Here is a 12453-nt window from a genome sequence, read left to right on the forward strand (position 1 = left end):
TCCTCTAAAGCTTCAGCAAGCGAGTCTTCACAAGCTTAGTCATTCAAAGTTCCTCTTGACAGACATCATAAAAGAAATGTATGAACAGTGCAATATTAAGCCATTGTGTACTTCTGTGTCTGCTTCTCTGATGGTAGACTGCAGTACCAACCTATCCAACACTTGGAATAGTGTTTTAAAAGCTGCTTAAAAGGTGGATACGATTGGTACAGTTTGGTAGAATATTTGGCAACGGCAATGCTTTCAAGAAATTGGTGGAAGAAAGGCTCTCCAGAGGGCTGCTAGACCATATAAAAACGGCAACAAAGCTTTTGGAGGCATCTCTGCGTAACAATGTGATGGAAGTATATTTGCTATGCAAGTTCTGTATTCCTTTAAGCTAGTGCATTGTTTGTTCCCTTTACCTTTTCCTTCGATTTCCCTTCTAAATGTTTTTTTTCTTTGTCTGAATTTCTCACTTCCTGTTTTTCCTCAGTAAGCTGTTCTGGCTGACTAACCCCCAGCCAGATGATGGTGGCAAGTTTACTGAGGAGGAACAGGAAGTGAGAAATTCAGACAAAGAAAAAAAAACATTTAAAAAGGGAAATTGAAGGAAAAGGTAAGTGAACCAACAATGCACTAGCTTAAAAGGAATCCATTTAGAAAACAAAACAAACCTAAGTTTACAACCCCTTTAAGGCTGCATTCACACTACAACGCGGCGTATTTTACCGCGAATTGCCACGACAAATTGCAGCGTTTTGTCCCGCGATTTGCCGCGACAAAACGCGGTAAAATACGCCGCGGTAACATACACAGGAGGGGTGATCAACATTGTCGGCTGTGGCCGAACGCCGCCTGAAAAAAAGGTCCGGGACTTGTTTTGGGCTTCAGGCGTTTCGGCGTGGAGATGTGAACCATCTCCATAGCCGACAATGTAAACTCACCCCTCCAGCGTATCAGGGGCTGCTGCGGCGTCGCACTTCAGGCGTATATACGCCTAGGTGTGAATGGGCTCTAATACAAAATTAAAGGGAAAGGAATAGTGCTTGTACAAATTAGGTGCCATTACGGTCAGTGCTCTATGCAACACTACAGTCCCACAGTCCCTATTCCATATCGGGAGCATACAGAGGGACCACGGAGCATGAATGTAGCCAACAGAAAATGTAATAAAAACAGCAAAAAAAAAATGTAAATAGGCAAAGAGCAATAGAAAGTCATTTTTGAGTTCTATATGAACAGAATTATTTTTTGTAAACCAGAGTTTAGTGTCACTTTAGCAGCAATATAAATACTACAAATTGACAAAATCAAAATTGTAAACATTTTTTGCATCAGTTACATTTTCCTGGAAGTTATTTGTGTCTTCAGAAAACTGCAGCGCCAATATGTCTTTATTCCATTTGTGTCTATATTTTGGTTAGCGCCACACACGAATACAAAAACGCATTATGAAAACATTGATTTTTAAGCAGTGGCATTTGAAATTTAGATAAAAAGAAAGCCTCATTAAACGAAAATAAAAGCAGAACAATGAAAAAAATCAGATAGTATAAAAAGGAATTAAATTCCGGACCTAGCTAAGCTGAAAAGTATTTATTATCAAAAGCACAATACACAGGACATTAAAATGAATTAAATAGCCAACCGAGGGCAACATAAACACTGCTTAGCAGCTTAACAGAGACTATTAGTAGTTTAAGAAATTTCCATAAATGAAAATCCAATTGTTTGAAATTCATAAGGGATGGGAATGGGATAAAACTGAACATGTGCAATAGCACACACAAAAGTCATTACAAAATGCAATCACTTTTAGGACGTAAAAAATGACGTAACTGTGGGTGATATAAGAGGTAAAAGGGACTGTAAAGCTGGAGTTGCACCTTTGTGTTGAAGTAACGTGGGTTAAACAGTAAATGTCATTTCAAAGCACAAACTACAGCAAATTTCTTTGCCTTTCATTTTGAATGACACCCAGATATACACCCCTGCAGAAGTTGCCCAAAGGGTGGCGCTAAAGAGCTGAAAAACAACGTAGTTTCGCATTTATTGGCCAGCAATTCTTTGCCGTTTGTATGCAAGACAAATTCCAGGCCAACGCTCTTCAGACAAATGTCGTACGATTTGTCCGCAGAAAATGCGATCGTGTGTACGAGGCTTTTGACTGACAATTGCGCGGTCGTGTGACGCTTTACATAAAATTGACGTCCTCCCCCCCCCCACAAATTGAGCTTTTTGGTGGTATTTAATCACCTCTGCAGTTTTTATTTGTTGCGCTATACGGCACTGTTACTTTAACTGACAATTGTCGTGCAACGCTGTACCCAAATAAAATGCAAGTCTTTTTTTACCCCCACAAATGGTGCAGTTTCACAAAAAGACAACTTTACAGGGCTGACACCATTTTTGTGATTTCAGTCCAGAAAAAGAACAACTGTCCATAACAGATAATAAGAAGCAAAGTGCATTTTTGTTGGATTAACAGGTATTTTTCTGTTTTTGGAGGTACAAGTGACTGTTAAAGCTGGAGTTGCACCTTTGGACACCAGAGAGGTATCAGGATGTTATGAGCCTCCTCCTCAGTAGACAAACTGTCTATCATGCCGTGCCGTCCTGTCCCCTCCCATAACATCCCGATACCCATCTGGTATAAACCTGATCACGCTCATCAGAGTGGTGCACTGGCGCACCTGTTCTGTGTAAGTACTCCTGAAGGGGATTTGTTTTGTATAATAAACGTTATAAAACTTTTATTTCACCATCAGGTTTTCTTATTCCATATACCTCGGAGGGACATACTGAGGAGACCAGGATCCGGTACCATTAAAAGAGCCACAGAAGTGGTTCATAAGCGTGCTTTGAGTTTAGTGTATGCACTTTGGTACATTGTATATATATATAAATGTATTTATTTATTTTTCTTAGCACCATGTATTTAATTTATGTATTTGTTTCTGCACGATTTATGAGACGCGTTTAACGCTAGCAGCTGTTATTATCGCTAGCTGCTACTTATCACATTCCATTTAATCATTTAGTAGTGCTGCGCTATATAAGTTTTTCATTCATTCATTCATTCAGTAGTGGTGGCTCTCAGGATCCCTTTCTATTCTATTTGTTTACATTGACAGATCTCGATCGTGAGTGGCAGGCGGATATCGCGGCCATGCGCATTGGCTCCCCTGCCGTGCAGCAGGTGCACGCCTGCTATAGCTCTTAAAAAGAGCCGACGTATAGCTACGGCAATTCGTGGGAAGGAGCCGACCTGCCGCAGTATAAGGAAATGTGCATGTATTGCAAAAATGTACTTTGTATTTCCACCCCCCCCCTTAATTTTGCCTTGACATGCACTTTAACGCTCTTTAAACCATAAACTGCCTTTTAGTCACTGGATAACAATAAGGCATTCCAGGACATTGGTGCCACTCAGACCCTGCATGCACTATATAGTATGCGCTCTGCATAAAGAGTGCTGTCAGTCTGTACAACGTCTACCAGTGATTTAAATGCTTTCTGCAGATGGTGTAGAACTACCAAACGCAAGACAACATACTCTGCGTTATTGGAATGTATGGTGATTTGAATGCATTAGACCGCAGGAACTTTGTACATTCAAACATTTGTCTTGAAAAATAAAAGATCTGTAGGAATAAAAATACAAATTTCTTCATTAATTGCTTCTTGCCAACCTTATTCTTCTCCCTCTGAGACAGAAACTGAAGCGTCCCTGTTATGCTAAAAGTATAAAAGTACCATTTGAAGCAATTATTTGCTGCTCACAAATGACTTAAGAGATAAAAAAAATAATAATATGATCAGAAGGGGGTGTATGTTGACAATTAATGTTCGCCCTGGACCATTCACAAAGAAAATACTTAGAATTGCCGCTTTGTAGAATTAGCTATTCAGCGGGTGTCCCCCCCACCCTTGAGCTCTTTTTAAGAAAAAAAAAAAAAAAAAAACACACCAAAAAAATTTGCATTCAATAAATTAAAATAAACACACACACAGACACAAGGCTTATTCAGGGAACTGACGTCTTAATGGCTTTTTCTCTCTTTTAGAAGAAGATTACAAATTAAGCAGCAGTTAAAGACATTTTACAGAAGATGCAATAGGGAGGCCTGTTATTCATTTCCACGGTAACCAAAATAGTGTCTGTGCAAGAGGCCTGTACTGTACCGGGTACAATAGGGCCACACGGCCACAAGGACAAGCGCTGACAAGAGAGAAATGTAAACCATTCATTTAAGAGGAAATTAAAAAAAAAAGTTCATTAAAAACGTACAAAAGGCCAAGGAATAGCATCTTCTTGTTATGCAGGCTATGCCAACGTCTAAAGAGACAAATCCAAGCATATTTCATCTGGTCTAAATGGAAACAGCAGCTGCTAATTGTGAAATAAGCCAACGATGTAGAAGGCTTTGTCCAGTTTGTTTTTTATATTAGGATTAAAGTGCTGCAAACAGTACAGTGTGGCAAGCCATAGCATCCAATCAGAAAATGCTTCTCATATGACCTTCATAACAAAAAAAAAGTGTCCTTGGGTTAATTTGCTAAAGGCAAATAGACTCTGCAAGGGAATTTGATCCAGAGCTTAGTAAATGAGGGGAGGCTTTGCCGACTTCCATCATCCAATAATGTGCAAGCAAAAACACTTTTTCGCCCTGGAATGTGATTGGGTAAGCTTTGCAAAGTGAGGCTTCACCTTATTTACCAAGCTTCAGAGCCCTTGCAATGTGCAGTTCATTTGCCTTTAGGCTGCATTCACACCTCGGCGTACAAAATCGCGGCGTTTTGTCCCGCGAATTGCGGCGACAAAACGCTGCGATTGTGAATGCAGCCTTCACCCCCTCTAAGGAGATGGTTCACATCTCCTATGCCGAACGCCGAAAGCCGCCTGAAAAAAAGGTCCGGGACTTTTTTTCAGGAGGCAGGCGTTCGGCGTGGAGATGTGAACCATCTCCATAGAGGTGCATGTTAAATCATCCCTCTGGTGTCTCGGGGCTGCAGCGGCATCGCACTACAGGCGTATATACGCCTAGGTGTGAACGGGGGCTTAGTAAACCAACCCCCTTGTCTAGGGTCAAGTTAATGTAAACCTTCCCATCATTTTTCATTTGTTTGTTTACATTTTTTCGTCTCCTTGGCTTTGAACACCACTTACGTCCCATCATATTCTACACTTTTAATACCTAGGTTATACAACTAAAAATGTTTTCGTTACACCTTTACGAACGGATAATAGTACATTTACCAATAGGTTTTCCCCAATATATTTAAAGGGTCACTAAAAAAAATGTTGCATAAAATTAATGTCTGCAAGGTAGACAGACAGAATAGTGTAAGGATTCTGTTAAAAAACGAATACCTAATAAATACCTATTAAATTCCTTCATCTATATCACCTACGGCATTCTAGTTCCTGTTCTCATTCACTTCCTGGTTTGCATCGTTTGTTCATGTAAGAACTACATTTCCCAGTATGCATTGCGGCACGCCCAGTAATTCACACCTCCTTGAAGTCTCTAACACATAGAGAGCGTCCTGCCACACAGATGTAGTTCCCAGGAGGGGGTGAGCACGTTACTGACCACCGCAGTAAAGCCTCCCATCACGGTGGTCAGTAAAATCAGACAAGCAGGAAGTGAACAGAACAGAGAAGAAATAGAGCAACTTCTGAACAAAAACTAACAATGAGGAAGTGAAAAGAGGAATGTCTGCAGGTAAAGGATGCTTATTATGAAAAAAAATGTTTTCCTTTACAACCCCTTTAAATTATGTGTACAATTGCTACATGTACATTCTGTATAATTGTAAAATCTTCTGTATTTAACTTTTGGAATTTACCTTTACATTTGTTATTCTCTCTGATTTACATTAATTTAGGTTTTTATCACAGACAGTGGAACACAGACTTTTTGGTGCACTCTACTGGCCAATATAATAGAGCTTTGGGAACGAAATCCACTTCTTCAATCGCTTCCCCAAGCAAACCAGTACCATTACAGACCACCTTATACAAGAACTCCCAAATCTCGCCTTTACTTTTAAAAATAATAAGACCAAAAAAAATGGTTTACTTCCTCCCTGGATCAGAAGTGATGTTATGGCATTGTTCCAGTCCTCCAAGGCCATAGAGGCGATCAAAGATGATCTACTCTGGGACTAGTGGGCCGCACCGTTGGATCGTCCCCTGGGCCCACCAGTTTGAAAAGTACCAATGAGCAGCGGAATGAGGGGGGGGGGTGTCCCCCTCCCTCAACTTCTGCAAGCGGCCCAGTGGTTCATGAGCTTCTCTGAAGACTTATGAGAAAGCCAGCCGACAACTGACAAAATACTGTCATGGTGATTATGGTTAATGGCTTCAGCCATAACCCCGGGTAAACCACTTCAAGACTGCAATACACAATATTTATAAATATATATATATATATATATATATATATATATATATATATATATATATATATATATATATATATATATATATATATATATATATATATACATATATACACACACACACACACACACACACACACACACACACACACACACACACACACACACACACATATATATATATATATATATACACACATACACACACACACATACATACATACATATATACACATATATATATATATATACACACACACACACACACACACACACACACATACATACATACATACATACATATACATACACACACACACACACAGGCTTGGCTTTGAAGTGCTTAAGCCACTGAAACAGCAGGAAAACCAGGCTACTAGCATTTGCAGAAAGAAAGATCAGCAAAGATTAAAGAAAAAGTCAAGAACCAAACAAGGTTTTGCCACACTGAACTATTTACTGCGCCAACAGGTGAGCTTGTTGGGTACACTGTCTTAACTGTACATAACCTCCACTACATATAGAGTATACAACGACGAGGGCCAGCAGTGGGATGAACAAAATAGAGTCAGGTTGCTCAGCCATTCACAGTAAGCTTTGTATTTAATGAATGAATACAAAGTTTCCGCTGACTGAGATGGACAGGCAAATGTCATGACAACGTCATGATCTCCGACTCACCCAGAGGAAACTTTGTATTAATTCAAAGAACACAAAGCTTCCAATAAATGGCTGAGCGGTGCTCAGTCCAACTTTATATGGTCCCCAGAGTGGGATCATAAGTGCTCGCCCTGCTGCTGGATTACAGCATTCTATACATGATGCTGAGGCTACAGTTAATACAATGTGTCCCAGCAAGTGCACCTGTTCATGCCAAGCCTGGTCCAAATGAACTACCGTTTTTAAAAGGAACATTAAATATGGAGTTAGGCTTTACCATATGTCAAGGGTCTGATGTATGTTAAAGGAACAAAAGCATGCCGTGTGGAGTTTCTTTCATAATCTGGTGGGTTGAGTGTTCCAGCTTTTTATCTAGTGGGGATTGTAGCGTTTCATCAGACTTCTTCAAAAGTGCACAGACTGAAGAAGTCTGAGGAAATGCATTTGAATTTGATGGCTGCTTATGCATGCGTTTATATGGTTTACAATTTTTAAAAAAGGAAAAACAGTTGTTTGCTCCTTTGATTCTTGGAGAGTATATTCCCATTCAGACACTACACTGGATCCTTGCTCAGAGGAAGGAGAGAGAGGCTTGCACCAAGGAAATGCAAGGGTTGCTAGAGCTCCTCTGGTCTCAACATGAAAAATGTAGGCTTTCTGCAGGTGAATGTTAATTGGTCCAATGCTATTCACCGTGTGAAAACGTATGGGTTTGTACAGTGCAGAACTTAGATCTGATGTATATATGCATGGCCTAGAAGTGGGCTTTTGTGCTGCAGAAATGATCAGCCATAGTGGGGTTGACTTACAGGCGAATACTGTGCAATCTGCAAGTGCAGTGGCACTTATTTTCCTCCTAATAAATGTGGTAAAGCTCTGCTGATTGCCATCATCCAATCATGTGCAAGCAAAAATGCTTTTTTTTTATTATTTTCCTTCCCCCCAATTGGGCATTCGTTAAAAAATGTAAGCTTTACACACATTTACTAAGAAATAAGAGTGCATCTTCACGTGCAAAGTATATATTCTTCTGGTAAATCAATCTCAGCGTTTTTGCATTGAAGCTAACCTTGTTCTAAGGTCATACAGAAACGTTTGGTTAATGACCAACAGAAGTGTCGGTATACATTTGATAGGCCTTATAACAAGTTGTCACTGATATACAGGTACCAGGAACAGCACGCAAAACCCCAGAGAACTCCTTAGCAGTGTTGAATTTGAACCTTTCTAACGCTGCATGTAGGGCTCTATAAAAGGTCACTATTGGAGGGTTTCATAATGCTGATCACCCTTTGCTGAGGAGGCCCAAATGGTACTGTGCACAGAAGGACATTCTGGTTGAGTAGAATAATGCTTCTTAATACAAGTGGGCAGAACATTCACTTAAAGCCCAACCCTGAGCAAATAAAATAAAATGCCTTGCTGGGGCCTGGCCCAGCACTCTGACAATCCTGTGGCGAGTGCTCCCTTGGCATGCAGGGCTATGAACTCTGCTCTGGTCTTGTTGACATCAAGACTCTAGACTAAAGAGCGTGCCCCCCCCCCAAAAAAAATATATAAAAATGTCAGCAGCTACCGGCTTTTAATATGGGGGGGAACTTGCCTGTCCAGGAAACCAGTGGTGTCTTCAACCAAGCCGATTTTTTAATCGGCTATCGGGTTCTGGCGCCGCCATCTTGACCAAGGGAAACCAGCAGTAAAGCCTTGCAGCTTTGTAAAAAGGCCGGCTGCGGGGGAGGAGGGGGGGGGGACTAAGCTAGGAGTGGGAACCTTTCAAAACCAGGTACCCACACCCACACCCACCAAAAAAAAAAAAAAAGTGACAAATGTGGGGGGGCTCCATCAGCACTGCCGACAGTCCGACAGGGAGAATTTCCCCATCTACCTCAAAATGTAGGATGGGGGAATAGAGTCAGTTTTATCATTAAACCTGCTGGTGGGTTCAATACAAACACGCCCAAGCCCATTCTTCATCCTAAACAAGACCACTTGTGCTACTTTACTGTTTATGGCCGAGACAGGCTCAGATGACTTGGTGGAACAGTTGGATAGCGCACACATGTCTGAACATTCACTAATATTAGTGACTAGCTTGACTCTGAAAGCCTGTTGAAATTGTGCAGGACTGAAGTCCTTTATTTCAGAGGAAGAGCTTGGTTCTAGAGACGAAGAAATATTGCCCAGACTGATGGGAAAAATAGGAACACGAAGGGCTCATACTGCGCTGGCTGTCAAAAGATACACCTATTCAAATCTAGTTATACAATTTCAGCCATGTGCTACAAATCATAATGCTGAGCAAAATTAAAATCGAGCTTAAAAAAAAAAAAAAAAAAAAAAGAAGGACACATTGAGGGGAAAAAATAAAATTAAGTGATTTCTTGATCATAACCTTTAGCATACATGTTACCAATCCAAAAACAGACAAAACTATACAAAAATCTATTAGGTATCTTAAGGTTTATAAAGAAATAGTACTTTGATGTATTTGTGGGTCCAATTTCTTCTGCAATATAACCGAGACGTGCGAGCCGGCGAAGAGTGTGTGGCGTGAAGTCAGAACGGGTAATTAGTAAACATGGCGTTTCTCTGCTAGCTCATTGGCATGCGAGCCGGACGGAGGGAGGCTAGTTTAAAATGCAGCCTGACGGAGCTTTGAGGGCTGCAAACCATTTGTTAGCTCCTATTGAAGAGGCTTCGGGGCCAGTGGCAATTAAACTGGAATTAGTGTTTGGAATGAGATACAGCAGATTCATACAGAGGAAGGGAGAGGGGACGGGTGGAAATGTTAAGGGAGGCAGGCTGACTTCTGCAGAGTACCTTCTCTTTTCGAATCTTTTTTTTCACTCCACATCCTCCCTCCCCAACTGTGATCACTGGACAAGAGAAAAAAACCTGATGTACTCAAGACTGCCTAGCAATATACTGAAGAGCAACTATAATAACCTCTCCCAACACAGTTTACATAGAAAAGACCATGTGGTTCCAGGTTATAGTAAATTGTTGGCCAATGTATCCATACATTTCTTCTACACAACCGCTTGTTAAGCTTTGATCAAGAAGATAAATCCAAAGTATGTACAAGTTCCAGAGTTGTCAAAGAATCAGTCAATGGCCTACACCTCTGCAACTAGGTTGAAGAATGTGGAACTATCATTTAGAGAAAAGAAATGTTGTGCAACCTAGCTTCTATGCAGTCTGAGGCCACTATTTAGCAAGCTTGACAGGACAGAAACAAGTCTTACATATATGGCTTAGGCTAGCTAACATTGTGTGCCACATTGTGACATGTCCTACTCGCCAATGAGAGAATGGCAGGGAGAGCCAGAAAAAACAAGGCAGCCTGGAATGTGCAATCAAGAACTAGAGGTGAAGTGGACTTGGAAAATCAAAAGATGAAACAAAGTGAAAAAAACCAGAAGAAAAAAAAAACACACACACACAAACAGGGCCGATCCGCCCTATAGGCTCACTATGCAAGCCGCTTAGGGCCCCGCAAAGTTGGACGGCCCCCCAAATTACTAGAGGCCCCGCCTGGTGAGAAGTAATTTTTAGCCCCTCACCCCACTTCTCAACTCACTGGCTGCATGGGAGAAGAGGTAAGAAGTAAGCACCCCCCGCTTCTCACTTTAATATAAGATGTAATTTCCGACAGCAGAACACCCCCTTCCCCCGCTTCTCAACTTTAATGTGACATGTCACTGTCGGCAGGGCCCCCCTGCTTCTCAACTTTAAATGTGACATGTCATTTTGCTTAGGGCCCCAGGATCGGCACCACACACACACACACACACACACACACACACACACACACACACACACACACACACACAGAAACTATGAGAAGAGCAAGAAAAAGCAGAGACATGTGAGACATTAAGAAAACACCAGAAATGCTCAAAAGACTGAAAAGGCATGAGGCAGAGCGACGTAAAAGATGATAGAAAAGCACAAAAACAGGAGAATGGTTGAAAATGTAGAAGGGTTCACTCAGGGAAAACACTTTATTATTGCTACTTTTAGGAATCATAAGCATTCCTACAGCATTTTGGTCCCCCGAAGGTAGCATGGTGCTGTGTGACTTTATAGAGCTTAACTGAAGCCCAGTACCCATGGAATCAAATCCCATGTTGCTCCGTATTTGTGTTCATCACCACATGAATCCTCAGAATTATATGGCAAATAAAGGGAAGAGAAACAATGCTGACAACTAAAGCATGGCTATGAAATGAATAGTAATTTTAAAAGTACATGAAACAGGTTTAGCAGATATTAAACACAGTCTTAAGAATGGTACAAAAAACATGAGCCAGAAGCCCTAGAATGACCTTTTTAAAAGCAACAAACGTGCACAGTCACTGCCGACTTCTGGTGCTCTTATCTTTATCCTTCACTACTTTATGAGTTACTAACCTGAAACAAGCACTGTGCATTTTGTGCATTGCACCACCTGTTGCGTTTTTCTTATTGGAGTCATTGACTTATAAAGTAGTAAAGATAGGATACGAATGACAGTTCTAATGCCTGAATCTTCAGGAAAAAAAAAAAAAAATGCCAATAGTAGCCACTCACCAAATTTCTCCCCGGCCAGACTCCTTAAAATTCTGGCTTAAAAATCCATAGTCGGCAACCTAAAACTATACTTTTGTCATTCAAAAACATTATTGAATAATGACAATTAAACAACTATGTAGCAAGCTCAAGTCCACAATATGTTAATGTGGAGCCATACTTTAGTTTACCTAAAGCTAAGGTATGTATTACAGGGACGGAAACATGGGTAGTAATAAAAGGTCTCCCAGAGCTGACCACATGTGCGATAAAATAGGTGTCTCTTTTGAGCTCCTCTACGGCAGAAGTTACACGACTACTAGGCCATCAGACATGTGGTCAACATTGTAAAAAAAATATAAAAACATCAATCACACCAGGAAAGATTGAGCATTTCAGGTTGGTTTCATGTCATCGGTCAGTTTCAGAAAGGCTCTTTTCATAGACTCATGTAAATATTTGGGAGTATTGCTTCACTTTAGCCTATGTAAAAAAAAAATAGGCATGACAAGCTAAGCGACCATATGAAATTCCCACTAAATAAACGGCCACAGCTAAAATTTAAACTTAAGCCTCGTACACACGCACAGTTTTCTGCACGTGTATGGTTTTCCAGCAAGGAAACTACCGGGAATCTAGACGAGAAAAATAGAGCACCTGCTCTCTATTTTCTCTTCGGTATTCTCGGCAGTGTTTTCTTGCTGAGAAACCCGAGCGTGTGTATACTTGCCTGCCTCCATGGAAGCCCACGCATGCTCGATGAGACTTCGGTGCATGTGCGGTAGCTTCCAAGGCATCGTGTAGGGCGGGGATATGCAATTAGCGGACCTCCAGCTGTTGCAGAACTACAAA

At 41.0% G+C, this 12453-nt stretch overlaps 1 protein-coding gene across 5 annotated transcripts in view; it reads right to left on the reverse strand.

The window, feature by feature from the left end:
* The window catches only part of ZBTB16 (zinc finger and BTB domain containing 16), a 171300-nt gene that overhangs the window by 21054 nt on the left and 137793 nt on the right, over positions 1–12453 (reverse strand). The gene's annotated exons all lie outside the window — the stretch shown is intronic.

Source organism: Rana temporaria, chromosome 10 (assembly GCF_905171775.1).
Source record: "Rana temporaria chromosome 10, aRanTem1.1, whole genome shotgun sequence".
Classification (NCBI taxonomy): domain Eukaryota; kingdom Metazoa; phylum Chordata; class Amphibia; order Anura; family Ranidae; genus Rana; species Rana temporaria.